The sequence below is a fragment of the Microtus oregoni genome, unplaced genomic scaffold (genome assembly GCF_018167655.1).
Source record: "Microtus oregoni isolate MIOR12 unplaced genomic scaffold, Mior012 000011F_ref0000422, whole genome shotgun sequence".
In the NCBI taxonomy this organism is placed as follows: Eukaryota; Metazoa; Chordata; class Mammalia; order Rodentia; family Cricetidae; genus Microtus; species Microtus oregoni.
Window position 1 is genome coordinate 52339860 of NW_024543070.1, and position 16100 is coordinate 52355959.

A 16100-nucleotide genomic window follows, 5' to 3' on the forward strand; every position below is an offset into this window, starting at 1 on the left:
CTCTGAGACCGAATCTCCTGCTGTTACTGCCACTTTGCATACCCCAAACTTGCAGGTCCATGATTATGGGATTCAGCTCTTTTCCGTCTGCCGTCCTGCTGCAGGATTGCTGGGATTACAGATCTGCATCACGGTGTTTGGCTTGTTCCATGGTTTCCTGTTCTCCTGACTCAGGTCACCAGCTTGCTAAGCAATTGCTTTCCCTGGCTGAGCCGTCTTCCCCACCATCTGTTCTTGACTATAATATAAAGAAAGATGCAATACTATGGATTTTAGGGAATGAACTAATGGGCCTCAGGGTGCTCACTGGGTATCATCGGTGTATTTCTGAGGGTACCTGACAGTGTTTCATTTTGAAATGACTTATGCGAAGTTTGTGAGAATTTTTGCCTTGTCTGATTAGGATCTGAAAGTCATTTTTCTACCAAAAGCTAAAAGAGGCACAGATTTGGTTTAAACCCAAGGAATTAAATTTCGTTTTCTGAATTATCCAAATAATACTGGGTTTACTCCCAGCTGTTGTAATGTGAGCAAGAGGGGTGCATAGAGAGCTCTGTTTCCTCTCTGGAATCTGAGAAAGCCTAGCCAGCTCATCAGTGTGTTGTTCAGGATTTGTTCTAGCTTTGGAAAACTCTGTGGAGTTGAGCTGCTTGCACCAGTGCATGATGGGAGCTACTCCTAGCCATTAGGGATCTGGTCACCTTGTCTCTGGTGGAAATTTTTCCCACATGTGAACTGCAAAGTTTGGAACTCAACATTTCTCATTCTGAGGGCCCTCAGTGATTCTCTGACCCTCATGCTCCCCTTCTTAGGTGAGGGGTTGGAAGTAGACATGGTCTCTTCATCCATCTTGTGTGGTTAGAGCAAGACACCCGCATCTGGGCACTTTACGAGATGAAAAGGTTTATGTGGATAACTGCTTAGGGGCTAGAAGTCTGAGATGGCATGGTCCTATCCAGGTGGTTTGTGGTAAAAACACCATAGTATAAGACGATGGCATAGCATCGCCGCAGAAGGGCATGAGAAGCTCACATGGTGAGCGGGCAAGCAGGAGAGTGAGCTCAGGAAGTCAGTCTCATTGTGTAATAGCCTAAATTACACAATCCAGACCCACTAGAGGGGAGTTCAGTCTTACTACAAACCCCTAATTCTCAACGTCTAACATTTCTTAGAACCAAGCACCCCAAGACTGTTCTACTGGGGTCAAGCTACCAACCTACAATCCTTTGGTGATAAACCATATCACAGGGTGTTGCTGACTGTACCCATCACCCACTGTGTTAGCAACAGACCCAGATTTTGAGCCCCTTTTCAATAGCCATATTATCTCCTTCTTTATGGGTAGGTGCTAACATAGTGGGTCAAAATAACCAGCAAGGGGCATGGGGGGGCATTGTTGAGGTTAAATAAGAACCAAGTACAAAATAATAACAAACACAATTAATATCTATAATACAATATATATGTGTGTAAAATGGTAACAATAAAATCCATTACTTTCTCTGCTAACTGAACATTTTAATAAAAATGCTGCTATAACTTAGTCAAACGAGGTTCCCAAGTAAGGAAGGAGGGAGGAAGAAGGGAGAGATGGCAGGAGAGTGAGAAAGAGTGGTACAGAGAGGGGGGAAGAAGGAGAGGTTATGAGGCCAGGCAGAAATAAAGATGTCCTCAGGAGAGGGCAGACTCCTGGTGTGTAAAAGCAAGCCTCTGCCTGGAGCCGCTGCCTAGCCTTAGTTCCCAGTGCACCCCAGGAAAACTGGCTTAATCTTAGTCCTTAAATGACATCCTTTGCCTGTGACAGCTCCTCCCCGCTGAAGTCCCTTCCCAGCTCACACACCTGCTCCTCTGGAGGTGCTTTCTGACCCCACCCCACTCCCAGCTTTGAGCAGGGCACTCAGTCACAGCCTCCCCAAGCTCACACTTCTGCTTCTGGCAAGTTCACGGTAAGTTCACGTCTGTTCTCCACTGGACTTGGTGCATCTTAAGTCAAGTGCAGGCATCCTCATTTTCGTGCCCATCATGCCTGGCACAGGGCTGGTCACAAAACAAGCCTAGAGAAGATGGTCAAATGAACATGCATTGTCATTTATAGAAAGGAACATCGTCTAAACAAAGACCTCTTGTTCTGAACATTAAATAGTCAAAATTAAGATTTAATTAATGCCACAGATAATTGCAGCTGAGGCTCCAGGCTGCAGGCGCACGAGCTTCTCCCATTCTAATTATCCATGTCAAATCTACGAAATAATTATTCCGTGCTAACCCACTGCAAAGAAGCAGGTTCTTCAGCAGCAAAGACATCAAACAGGCCCAAATAAAGCAGTGTTACTCTTGCTGATGAATAATCACCTGTTTGATCAGCAAAGTCTGTTTTCTAAGGAGGTATCGGGTTGCCTAGTTAGTTAAAGCCTCCTGGACTCTAACTGGGCCAGGCTAGGCGACTGTCATCCCTGGCGTTCCTTGGCATCTCTGAAATTGAACAGTCATTGGTACAGCGCTGAAATCCTCATTAAACACTATTCCTAAAAACAACACTGTAGAAACCCAGACCGCGCGTGCCAACTGCTTCGTAGATGGGTCTGAATGTGCTTACTTAGTCACTATGGGAACAGGATGTGCTTTATAGGGTGTTTACCATGTAAACCTTTGAGGAAACTGAGGTACAGAAAGGGGAGTTGCCCCTGCGTGGTCTCACCAAGACCATGGTATCCTCAGTCAAGGATGTTGTCACGCTTTCTTCCCCCAAAAGAGTTATTATTTATGGAAGCCTTATCCCATACCTATTGTATCCCTATTCAGTTAAATCTCACACAAGTCCTGTACTGCAGGGATTAAGGAAATGGCCCTGCAGTAAAATTATTTTGGTTTAAATTAAACCAAAATCAAGTATAAACCTCCCAAAGAAACCCCCCTTTGTTCCTTCTCCCTCCTTCCTACTTAGATCTGTGAGATGAGGATATGCTGTCTGGTTTAGCAGCAGCCATTGTGTGGACACGATGTAATAAGTCAGCAGCAGTCTGGAGGGAAAGATTCAATATGTCCTTATCATGGTTCCCAGAGTTGACCCTGGGGTCACCCACTTCATATATTGTGTTAGGGTATGCACTTAAAGCAATTACTGGACAATAATACTATCAGCTTCAACTCAAAATGTTCCTTTTGATGTAAGAACCCTTGAGAGGGAGTTGGTTCATGGTTGTATCAGAGTTTTGAAGATACACTAGGATTCAGAAAACTGAAGTGAGTTCAGCACTTCACAGTCAACAAAATTTGTGATGAAGAGTACCTTCCCATGACCTGGATTATGTAACCCATGTGGATGCCCTACGGTAACCCCTGGGGTTCTTCCTAGGTACCTCCACTCAAACTCTGTTCTCTGTTTGTGACTCTGGATCAACATATATAGAGCCAGACACTCCTAAGCTGGTCATGCTGGGGATGGGGGGTGGGGATGGGCACAGATAGACAATCCGTTGCTTCGGTCTGTCTTAGTCACTTTTCTATTGTGACAAAACAACATGACCAAGGCAACCTATAAAAGACAATGTTTAATTTGGGCTCACAGTTCCAGAAAATTACAGTCCATGACCATCATGGCAGGGAATAGGGCATCAGGCAGGCAGGCGTGGTGCTAGAACAAAAGCTGAGAGCTTGCATCTTATCTCAGGCATAAGGCCGGGGAGGGAGTGCACCCATGACTGGGAATGGGCATTTGAAACCTCAGAATCTAACCCCAGTGAAAACACCTTCTCCAGCAAACAGTTGGATCCTCCTAATCCTTCTCCAAGTGCACAACTGGGGACCAAGCAGTCAAACACATGCTAGGGTGAACTAAAGACAGTTAACTTTTGTTTCTTTTTTTCCTATTTTAAATTGAAAATAGATTTTTCATACATTACTTCCTGATTACAGTTTCTCTTCTGCCAGCTTCTCCCACATCCTCCCTACTTCCCCGCCCACTTAAATCTATACTCTTTCTTTCTCTCATTATCATATAATAGGCATCTAATTGATAATACTAAAATAAAATTTGATGAAATAAAACAAACAGAAGAAAAAGAGCCAAAGGAAAACCACCAAAAACACATATAGGAACAGAGACATCTGGTTCACACATGGAGAGAAACACCATAAAAACACATATAGGAACAGAGACATCTGGTTCACACATGAAGAGAAACACCATAAAAACACATATAGGAACAGAGACATCTGGTTCACACGCGGAGAGAAACACCATAAAAACACATATAGGAACAGAGGCCCCTGTGCTATCAGCAAAGACAGGCCAGGGCAAGCTACTTAGGGATTAGCGGAGGTAAACGTGTAGTTTGGGGGAAAGCAGAGTGATTTAAACATGTTGGTGGTCTGGGGAACTTTTGGAATGTTCTCCAGACCTAGTCTCTATGGCTGTACTTCCTGAACCCTCTGTGGTGAGAATGGGGATGATCTCCACCCTCACAGCTCAGGTGGTGAAAGTTTGGTCCTAATATGACCAATATGTTGAGAGGGGGGCATTCAAAGTTGGAGACCAGCAAACAGTGGTCATGGGAGCTCCACAGTCATCATTAAAGCTCTCTTCTAAGGAGTTACTTGATTAGCTACTTTGAAAGCTGATGCCGATACAGCAGGATTACATGTTTGGCTTCTTCCCTGTGCCTGCTGTCTCTCCTACCCTTCCACGATGCTTCCATAAAGCAGGAGGACCTCAGCCTCAGCCAGTCAGGTGCAAGTAACATACTCTAGCACACTGGGACCAGGAGCAACAGAAACCTCTTTTCTTCATAACTTATTTGGCTTCCTATGTTTTGTTACAGTAAGCCTGCACGGACTGAGGCAAATGAGACCTTCAAAGTCTCACACGGATACACTGTTCTTCATGTCTATTGGAAGACGTGGGTGTAATTAACTATCTTTGTTATTAAAGACAAGGAAGCCAAGGCTTGAGAGAGTAAGTGAATTCCCATTGACAGACAGATGGAAAAATGGAAGATCTGTGATGGTTTTAATTCCACAACCAAACCCATTTTACACATCTCAATTTTATCAGTCTGTGCTTACGACACAGAGAACACCTGGTTACTTTATTTTAATTAAGAAGAGATTTCATTTTATTCATATGAATGTTTTGCCTGCGAATATGTATGCGCACTGTATACATGCAGAGTCTAGAGAGTCCAGAGAGGGTGTCAGATATGCTGGAACTGGAGTTACAGATAGTTGGTGAGCTGCCATGTGGGTGCTGGGACCCAAACCAGGGACTTCTGCAAAAGCAGCAAGTGTACTTAAGCACTTAGCCATGGCTTCAGCCCCTTTATTCTATTAAAAACAAACAAACGAAAACTAAACAAAATAAAAACCTCCAAATCATTATTTCAACGTACTTACACATAGAGTCAGGTATGACATTCAGATATCCTGCCAGGTCTAACTCAAGTTTGAAAGGCTGTGGCCCCTTGGCCCCCACTCTCAGCCAAGGCTGTCAGTATCTTTCCTACTGGCACCTTCAGCACTGGGGCGTCAGGCCCCTCAGTCATCCTTGCCCAGCCCAGAGCAGTCAGCCTGCAAACCCTCCCATTGGTCACAGCCTTGCCCTTAGCTCCCCAGCCTAGCTGTCAGCAGCATGACCCCTCAATTATGTCCTTTTAATTGTGATACAACTCTTCCATCTCTTCCGTGCTCTCAGAGGACAGGCATTGTTTCGGAGCAGATTTCGGAACGGTCTCTGTCCTGCTCTTTGCAAGGCAGGTGGGTGGTGTTTGTTGCCGAGCAATTAGAGAACAGATTAACATAATATGGTTCCTCAGCTGCAAAGTCTCTTGAGCATTCTGCCAACAGGTTCCCAAGAGCTCGCCCCCTTTCCCATCCCTTTGTCTTCCTGCTTTCTCCTCCTCCACACCCACCCACCCACCTGCCTGAAGTCTGCGCTCAAGAAAGTTTGTGTAACTCAAGTTGCCGAGATGGTTTTTTTTCTTACACCAAAAAACAGCCCACAGTACCTATATTCTACACCAAAAAGTAAAATGTTTTTGGCTTTGAAAACTCTGGGGTGGGGGATGATTCTCTTTGCCCTGTCCTACCGGTCACTTCTTTGTCCCTTGGCTAAGGTCTCCTCCAGAGTGACATCTACAAATGGGTGCCAGTCAAGAGGAGCAGACAGAGCTGCTGCTGCCAGCCCCGCCATTCCCATGGGAACTCCACCCAGCAACCCCAGTTCCTACTGTGCTGAGAATCACTTCTGCTGGTCTCCAAGGCCCCATGTTGTCATATCCCGACTCCTGTCTCTCTCTTCCACAGCTGTCCTGGCTCTAACCACTGAGTTTGCTTAAACTCTCATTGCTCCTTATTTCCTTCCCCGCTTCCCTCAATAAAGCAGCCCCAAGCATCTTGTTGAAAGAAGTTGGATTGGTCCCACCTGCGGCAGGGTCTCAGAGGCTGTGCCACAGATGGGAAGCCGCCAGGATTACACATAGAATCCTTGTCTCCACTCTCTATTGTGAGTTCTTCCCACAAATATCTTGCATATCATCATAGAACCTTCATTTGGTGATGGATGGAGATAGAGACAGAGACCCACACTGGAGCACTGGACTGAGCTCCCAAGGTCCCAATGAGGAGCAGAAAGAGGGAGAACATGAGCAAAGAAGTCGGGACCACGAGGGGTGCACCCACCCACTGAGACAGTGGAGCTGATCTACTGGGAGCTCACCAAGGCCAGCTGGACTGTGACTGAAAAAGCATGGGATAAAACTGGACTCTCTGAGCATGGCGAACAATGAGGGCTGATGAGAAGCCAAGGACAATGGCACGGGGTTTTGAACCTACGTAATGTGCTGGCTTTGTGGGAGCTTAGCCAGTTTGGATGTTCACCTTCCTAGGAATGGACGGAGGGGGGAGGACCTAGGACTTACCACAGGGCAGGGAACCCTGACTGCTCTTTGGACTGGAGAGGGAGGGGGAGAGGAGTGGGGGGAGGGGGAGAAGGGTGGGAGGAGGGGGAGGGAAATGGGAGGCTGGGAGGAGGTGGAAACTTGTTTTTTTTTTTTTTTCTCCTTTTCTAAATAAAAAAAAAATGGAAAAAAAAAAAAGATGCCGCACTGCTCTGCTGAACAGGTAACTGGAGCAGCTCAGGAGAAGCCGCGAGCATCCAAGCACCCTGTCCTGAGGAGCCTGGTTTCCTCAGCAATAAGCCCTGGTGCTTTGTGTACCAGGAAAACTTGGTAGTCTGCACTCAGAGCTCCGTGCTCTACACACATAGATTCCAGGCTTCCTGGAGAAAAGCAGGGATTCACCACAGCTCCGTGGATGCACACACTGTAGGGGGAGGAAGTTGCCCACGGTGGGAATGGTACCCCATGGTGCTCAGGGGCTGATCTTGGGAAGAATACACACCAGTCAGACATGCTGTGGGCCCACAACTTTTGTCATTCAGTTCCTGACCATGCATCGGTTTCATCTTCCTGGTAGCATCAACAGCTGATTTTTCATTGTGATAAAACTTTAAATACATATACATCCAATAATTTGAATAAAAAGAATAAAATATTTAATGGTGCATTTTTAATATTACTAAAATATCCAGCAGGCAATATTTTCATTTTTTTCTTTCTATGCTCTTTCAATTTTATTGAGGAATGATTTATGTAGAACAGCACACCCCCTTCTCTCCCTGTCTCTGAGCCCTCTCTTCTTCCACTCCCACCATTTTCTACTTTCATGGCACACGTGTTAAACTTCCTCTGCCTCCCTTAACACCTTTCCTCCCTTTGTCTAGTTTTATGACTTACACCCACACTCACTCCATATATCTTCATATATGTGAGCATATGAGCATAGGACCCACATGAGATATGGATCCGATACAAGGCAGAACATGCAGCATCTGAGACTTATAACGATTTGAGATCCATCCACTTTCCCTCTTCTTTCCTCTCCCTTTCATGCTGGATAAAATCCCCTTGTGTATATATGTCATATTTTCACTTTCTGTCCATCTGTTGACAGCCGTCTAGCCTGGCTCTATTCCCTTGCTGCAGCAGACAGCAGCACAGTAAGCATGGAAGTGCAAGGGCCTCCGCCCTAGGGTACACAGTCCTCTGGGTGGAGCCAGGAGCACGGTAGCCAGGTCCTCTGCTTAGATCTAGCTCTAGTTTCCAGGAAAACCTGATAATGACTCCCTAGTGCCTTGCGGGAAGCACAGCTTGCATTGCAGAAACCAGGACTGTGAAGCACATAGGCCCGTGGAAGGAAGAGTGACCTCTGGCCACTGCTCAGAGTGATGTGTGTCGGGGCAACAGCAACTAGGAAATAATATGGAGACCTGCAAACCTAGAAAACCAAGCACCTCCAAGTCCCTGAGGGATCCCACTTGATCTATCCCAGCTCTCTTAGATTCCACTTGGGGCTGTGTTCTAACTTGCAGTTTGCAATTTATGGCTATAGACCCAGTCCAAACTTGACAGTGACCAGTGACTGGCTCCAAAGAAAATGTGAGTCAGAACAAGTTATTTGGGAAGACCTTTGAAAGTCTGCCTCATCACGCCTCCCTTAATGACAAGTCTGCCTAGCTGAACCCTAGGAGATTCACAGATGGATTCTTCCCTGAGCTTTAGATATCAGAGCTCTCAGAGCCACGGGCAGACACAGGGAAGGGCTCAGCTGGTACCTGAGCGTGCCCACAGCCTGGCTTTCCCTGGCAGGGCCTATTGTGATGTCATTGAATCTCACTATAAAGGCAGAAGCTGTAGCTGAGAGGGGGCATAGGCTTGAGGAATGGCGTTACTGTGGGGCCTGGCTGCCCCACTGCCAGCGTATCTCAGCGTTGTGTTACTTGGTTTTTTAGTTGTTGTTGCATGGATACTGTTTTCTAGGCATCAGAACAAGGGCCAGGTGGCAGCCAAGACAAAGGTACGTGATAACCACTCTTTCTCAAGTCACTTTTCCCCATGCTGACGTCCTATAGGTTTGTCTGAATGCCTGTTCTCTGGGCCATAGGAGGACCTTGATGGAGGGCAGAGGGGAGTTGAGACATTACTAATAGATGCTTCCTCCTTTTTCTTTCTTTCTTTTGATTTTTCAAGACAAGGTTTCTCTGTATAGCCCTGGCTCTCCTGATTTCTGTAGACCAGGTTGGCCTTGAACTCACAGAGATTCTTTAGCCTCTGCCTCCCAAGTGCTGGGACTAAGGGAGGCACTACCTGCCTTGTCTTTCTCTTAATTCACTTCAAGAAGCCTTAGGATGGGTATGGTGGTGCATACCTTTAGTCCCAACAATTGGGAGGGAGAGGCAGGAGGATCTCCCTAATTTCAAGACTAGCCTGGTCTACATAGTGAGTTCGAGGACAGCCAGGACTGAACAGAGATTCTGTCTCAAAAATTGAAGAATATGAAGAAGAATACAAAGAAGAAGAAGGAGAGGGAGAGGAGGAGGAGGAGGAGGAGGGGAATGAAAGGGGAGGAGGACGAGGAGGGGGAGGATGGGGAGAAAGAGGGGGAGGAGGGGAAAGAGGAGGAGGGGGAAGGAGAAGAGAAAGAAGAAGAAGAAGACGATGACAAGGAGGAGAAGTCGAGGGGGAGGACGAGAAGGGGGAGGAGGAGGGGGAGGAAGAAGGAGGAGGAGGAACGGGAAGAGGAGGGGAAGAAAGAGGGGGAGGAGGGGGAAGAGGAGGAAGAGGGAGAGGAGAAAGGAGGAGGGGGAAGGAGAAGAGGAAGAAGAAGAAGACAACGACAAGGAGGAGAAGTCAAAGGGGAGGAGAAGAAAAAGAAGAAAGAAGTAGCTTCGGTAGCTTTAGGATCTATTATCAAATAGACACTGAGGAAGAATTACTAGGTATAGAGGAAGTGCTGTCTAGGAGTTCCAGCTGAAATGAAGCATTCATATGACTTAACTCTGGGGAAGTTAGGGAAAAGAATGTGGTAAGTAAGAGTGGTGTGGATATTGTCCATCACATGGATGGGAGGCAGATGGTAGGTGAGCTTGTCTTATGAAGATTTATAACCATATGACAAGACAAAGAAGGTCTCAGGGAGTGAATTGCAAGTGTCTATTTCCAGTGGGAGAGAGATTGTCTGAGTACATTGTTTGTGTGTTTGAAACATCAGTAGATCATGCCTCTTCTGAGTCTTCGATCCTCTGAGCAGACCATGAGCGGCTGGCTCTCCTGCCATCTTCCCCAGACTTGGCACGCCCACCTCTTTATTGAGTCACTCCAGTGAGTGTGTGGTATTGCACTATGGTTTCATGTGCATCCCCCACCCTGCCCCCTGATAAATAATAACATTGAACAACATCTCAGGTTTAATAGTCGTTTGGAAATTCTCCTTTGTAAACTGCCTATTCAAGTCTGTTGTGCATTTTTTGTTTGTGTGAATTCGTGTGTGTGTGTGTGGGTGTGAGTGTGTGTGTGTGTGTGTGGGTGTGAGCATGTGAGCATCTGGGTGTCTGTGTGTATGTTAGTGATGATCAAATTCAGGTCATTGCTCATTCCAGGTAAAGCAATGACTACATTTCTGGTGTATTTTTTCCTTGATTTTTGTTTGTTTGTCTGTTTTAGGTTTTTTTCCTTTTGGTTCTTCAAGGCACAGTTTGTCTATGTAATCCTGGATGTCCTGGAGATCTTTCTGTAGATCAGGCTGGCCTCGAACTCACAGAAATCTGCCTGCCTCTGTCTCTCGAGTGCTGGGATTAAAGGTGTGTGTTACCACCGCCTGGCAACAGTATGTTTCTATTTATTTATTTAGTAAAAACTTTCGTTTCTCATTTTACATACCAATCCCAGTTCTCACTCACTCCCCTCCTCCCTTCCCCTCCACCTCCCTCCATTCACTCCTCAGAGAGGAGTCCACAAAGTCTAGCACATTGCTTTGAGTCAGGACCAACGCCCTCCCCACTCTATCTAGACTGAGCAAGGTATCCCTCCAAAGAGAATGGGCTCCAAAAAGCCAGTACATGCAGTTGGGATAAATCCTGGTCTGTCAGTGGCCCCACAGTCTGCCCCAGTCATACAACTGTCACCCACATTCAGAGGGCCTAGTTGGGTCCTATGCTGGTCCCCTCACTGTCAGGTCAGAGTTGGTGGGTTCCCATTAGCTCAGGCAAGCTGTTTCAGTGGGTAACCCCATCATGGCCTTGACCTCTTTGCTTGTATTCTCACTCCTCCCACTCTTCGACTAGACTTTGGGAGTTCAGCCCAGGGATTTGCTGTGGGTCTCTGCCTCTGCTTGCATCAGTTGCTGGATGGAGGATCTACGGTGATATTTAAGATAGTCATCAGTCTGACTACAGGACAAGGCCAGTTCAGGCATCCTCTCCACTATTGCTTAGTGTCTTAGATGGGGTCATCCATGCGGATGCCTGGGAATTTCTCTAAAGCCAGGTTTCTTGCCAGAATGCTTCTTTATTCTAATATTTTCTTTTCTTTTAATAGTTTTATTTAAGTATTGGATAAAAGAAACATTTCTCTAGAGTTTACGTCAACATTTTGTTGATCAAATACCCGTGCTGTGCAGCCGTGCACATGAGGACGATGCTATTTGGATTTAGTGGGTTATAAAAAAAAAAGGCAAACATGAGGTTGGGAGTTGGATATGTTGTGGGGTATGTGGGGAAAGTTGGAGTGGGGAGGGGTGGGTATGATTATATTTTATTGTATGCATATATAAAGTATTTTGAATTAGGAAAAATTATTTAAAAAACCCCCTCCATGTTGTGATTTGATACATTTTGCTGCCTCTTGTACTTCCTGTGAGTTGGGATTTTTCCAAAACTCATGTAGAAATATATGCATTTTCCAGGGGATCAGGGTTGCCAAGTGTGACCTTCAGGAGGGATTCATGCCATTCTTTGCAGACTGGGTAGGGTCTCCCAGGCGGGGCTCCTTACTCTCTGAGGACTGGGTTAGCTGCCACAGGAGTCGGATCCATTTTGTCTTCCGCATGCACCCACCAGCTCCTCTGCTTTTGCTGTGAGTTGAAGCTGTACAAAGACGTCACATGAGCTAAGGACAAGCTAGCACTAGGCTCTTAGACTTCTGGAACCATGAGGCCAACTAAACCCCTTCCTTCATAGATAGGCTGATGACAAATATTCTATTTTTTGCAACTCAACATGAACTAGAACCAGGAGGAATTTGTTTTCTGTTGAGAAGAGAGGACATACTTCATAGGTCACGATACTCACCAGGAGGTACATATTGTCTGCTCTGGTATGGCATTCTATCTATCTATCTATCTATCTATCTATCTATCTATCTATCAATCATCTATCATCTATCTATCATCTATCTATCTATTTATCATCTATCTGTCATCTATCTATCTATCTATCTATCTATCTATCTATCATCTATCTATCTATCATCTATCTATCTATCTATCATCTATCTATCTATCTATCTATCATCTATCTATCTATCTATCTATCTATCTATCTATCCTCCATCGCCTATATCTATCTTTTTATGTATTTTTAGTACTAGGGATCGAACCCGGGGTCTGGTGTGCTAGGCAAGCAGTCCACCACCTTTCTTTCTTTCGGGGGAGGGGGCAGGGTTTCTCAGTGTAGCCCAGGCTACCCTGGAACTCACTTTGTCACTCTGTAGACCAGGCTGGCCTACTCACAGAGATCCACCTGCTCCTGTTTTCTGAGAGCTTGCATTAAAGATACATGCCACCACTGCCCCTTGTAAATCCCATTTTATAAATGATGCTGAAACCCGCAAATACAACATCTTTCCATAATGATCTGCTTAGAGGACCCTGCTAAGTTTCTCACTTTGAATCTATTCTCCTGAAGGAATATTCTCTAAATCATGTTATGTATAAATAACAACAGTTTTATTACCTATTTTCCAGTTATTATTTATGCCTTTGTTCTCCTTGCCTTCATTTATGAATATGACTTCCAGTACAATATTTAGGAGCAGTGTGTTGTGGGCATCTGTCTCTTTTATTAAGTCAAGGAAAGTTTTCAGTAATTCACCAGTTATGTATGTTTTCTGTAGCTTTTCAAATATTCTTTATCAAATCAAGGAAATTTTAGCAAGAATTGGTGTTAATTAAAAAAATCTTCTAAAATTTTAAATTTAATCTCTTCATACTGGGTACTAAGTATTAAGTATATTTCCTGCCTCTGTTTAGATGGTCATATTTTTTCTTGTTTGTTCAATCAGTGTACCGAGTCGCATGAGAATGTAAGATAATAAATCAACTGTGAATTCCTAGGAAATGTGTAATTCATTTGTAATGTTGGATCCAACACTTTAATTAGATTTATTAGATTCAGTTTGCTAATATTTTGTTTGGTACTTTTGCAACTTTGCATAAATATATTGAGTGGTCAGGTCTTAATTAGATTTTAGAATGGTGATTGTTCCAGCTTCTTCAATTAAAACAGAAGCAAATCCACATTTCCATCTCACTAACGGAACAGACGCCCTCAATGCTCACAGAGTTACAGGGGTTTTGGAAGTTTGTACTAAGAATCTGGAACAAAGACCAGATTGCTCTTTATTACACACACACACACACACACACACACACACACACACACGGACACACACACGCATGCACGCACACACACATGCACACACACACACTCCAAAGGAATGTGACTAAAGTTAAGAAATTGGCTCTCAGCTGGGCCCGGTGGCGCACGCCTTTAATTCCAGCACTTGAGAAGCAGAGACAGAGGGATCCTGTGAGTTCAAGGCATCTGGTCTACAGAGTGAGTTCCAGGACAGTCAGGAACCCTTCTCTCTCGGAAAAAAAAAGAAAGAAAAAAGAAAAAGAAAAAAGAAAGAAAACAACAACAAAAAATTCACATTATTTTTCACATTTGAATTTTTTTTTAAAAAAATAAGAATTGTTTTATTTTCTGTGTATGAGATTTTTGCCTGCCTGTGTACATGACAACACATGTTGCCTGGTGCTTTCAGGGGTCATAAGACAGCAGCAGGTCCCTTGAAACTGGAGTTACAGTTAGAAGACACAGTGTGGGTGCTGGGAACCAAACCTGGGTCCTCTCCAAGAGCAACCAGCGCTCTTAACGCTTGAGCCACCTCTCCAGCACCCCACATTTGAATTTGCGTCCGTCTCCACATCCCATATTGAGAAATGATACACTTTTATTTTTCTCTTTTTTATTTGCCACTGTCTTAGCTCCTTTCCTGTCCCCTGACTGCTCTAACAGAAGTGACTTAATTGGGGGAAAGGTTCAGTTCTGCTCAGTCTCCCAAGGTTATGGTCCACTGGGGAAATCGTGGCCGTGGGAGCTTAGGGTAGCGGTAACATTGCTTCGGCAGTAAAGAAGAGATCAGCGAGGAGTCCAGACTGCAACTTGCTTCTCTTTCCCCACGGACACAGTCTGGGTTCCCAGAGAAGGGCGCCTTGTTTCCTCTGAGCATGTGACACTTTGAGAACCTTTTTTTTTTTTTAAATAAGGTCTTAGTTACTTTATACAGGGCATTCTTTGCCCCAACTCTTTTGCTAACCCAGATTTTTCTAGAGTCTGACACTGGCGTGACTTAGGATTTCAGGGTGGCCTCTGAGGTTTCACTGTTGCTCCTCGGGTTTTTGTTTTGTTTTGTTCCCATACCAGATTTCTCACTCTTTGACACGTGATAATCAATTCAGCCCGAACCTGTAAAATTAAAAGAACTTATCTGAGTCCTATAAGTAGCAATCCAAGAAGCATAGGTCCAGGAGCCTTTGGATCCATGTTCTAGAGAAGACGGGGAAAGTAGGGATCTGTATGGGCAAGCAGCACTGACTATTGAATGCTGGGTAAGAACAGGATCCATGTAACCAATAGAAGACAAAGAATAAGAATCTGCATACTAGTAACATGTCCATAAAACCGAGTCTCTTGAAAAGCCACTGACTCTTTGATATCTACCCCAAATGGCAATTCTTCCATTCTTTCTTAAGAAATTAATCGTGGTCTTCTGTGTTCAATGATATCTTTCTTTCTTTTCTGTTTCTTTTCTCTCTTCTTCTTCTTCTTCTTCTTCTTCTTCTTCTTCTTCTTCTTCTTTTTTTTGAGACAGTGTTCTCTGTGTAGCCCTGGCTATCCTAGAGCTTACTCTGTAGACCAGGCTGGCCTTGAACTCAGAGATCCACCTGCCTCTGCCTCCTAAGTGCTGGAATTAAAGGTGTGTGCCACCACAGCTCGGCTGATATATTTCTATGACATTTACCCCACCCCATCTTTATTTATATATTTAAAAAAGAAAACAAATTATTTCCCTTCATTACACACACCAATCCAAATTCCCACTCCCTCCCTTCCTCTTACTCCATCCACATATCTCCCACCTTACCCCATCCATCCTCAGAGAGGTTAAGGCACATTGCTTTGGGGAAGGTCCATGGCCCTCTCTACTATATCTGGGTTGATCAAGGTATCCATCCAAAGAGAGTAGGGTCCCAAAAAGCCAGTACATGCAGTAGGGCCAGTGGTCCCGCAATCTGCCCCAGCCATACAACTGTCACCCACATTCAGAGGGACTAGTTTGATCCTATGCTTGTTCCTTCCCAGTTTAGCTGAAGTTGGTGAGCTCCCATTAGCTCAGGTAGACTGTTTCAGTGGGTGAACCCATCGTGATCTTGACCTCTTTGCTCATATTCTCATTCCTTCCACTCTTCAACTGGACTTTGGGAGCTCAGTCCAGTGCTCCGATGTGGGTCTCTGCCTCTGTTTCCATCAGTTGCTGGATGAAGGTTCTATGTTGACATTTAAGATATTCATCAGTCTGACTACAGGGCAAATTAAGATTGGGCTCTCTCTCCTCTATTGCTTAGGGTCTTAGCTGGGGTCATCCTTGTGAATTCCTGTATCTAGAGCCATGTTTCTTGTTAACCCCATAATGTCTCCCTCAATCAGGCTATCTCTTTCCTTGCCCTCATCTCTGTCCTTCCTTCATCTCGACTATCCCATTCTCTCAAGTTCTCCTCACCCCTCTCCTCCCCTAGCCTTCCCCTTCTCCCCTCCCTTCTCCATCCACCTCGTGCTCCCAATTTTGTCAGGCGATCTTGTCTATTTCGACTTTCCAGGTGGATCTATATATGTTTTTCTTAGAGTTCACTTTATTACTTAGCTT

At 44.9% G+C, this 16100-nt stretch overlaps 1 pseudogene; it reads right to left on the reverse strand.

The window, feature by feature from the left end:
* Positions 1–14151: 14151 nt before the first annotated feature.
* The window catches only part of LOC121453232, a 41958-nt pseudogene continuing 40009 nt past the window's right edge, over positions 14152–16100 (reverse strand).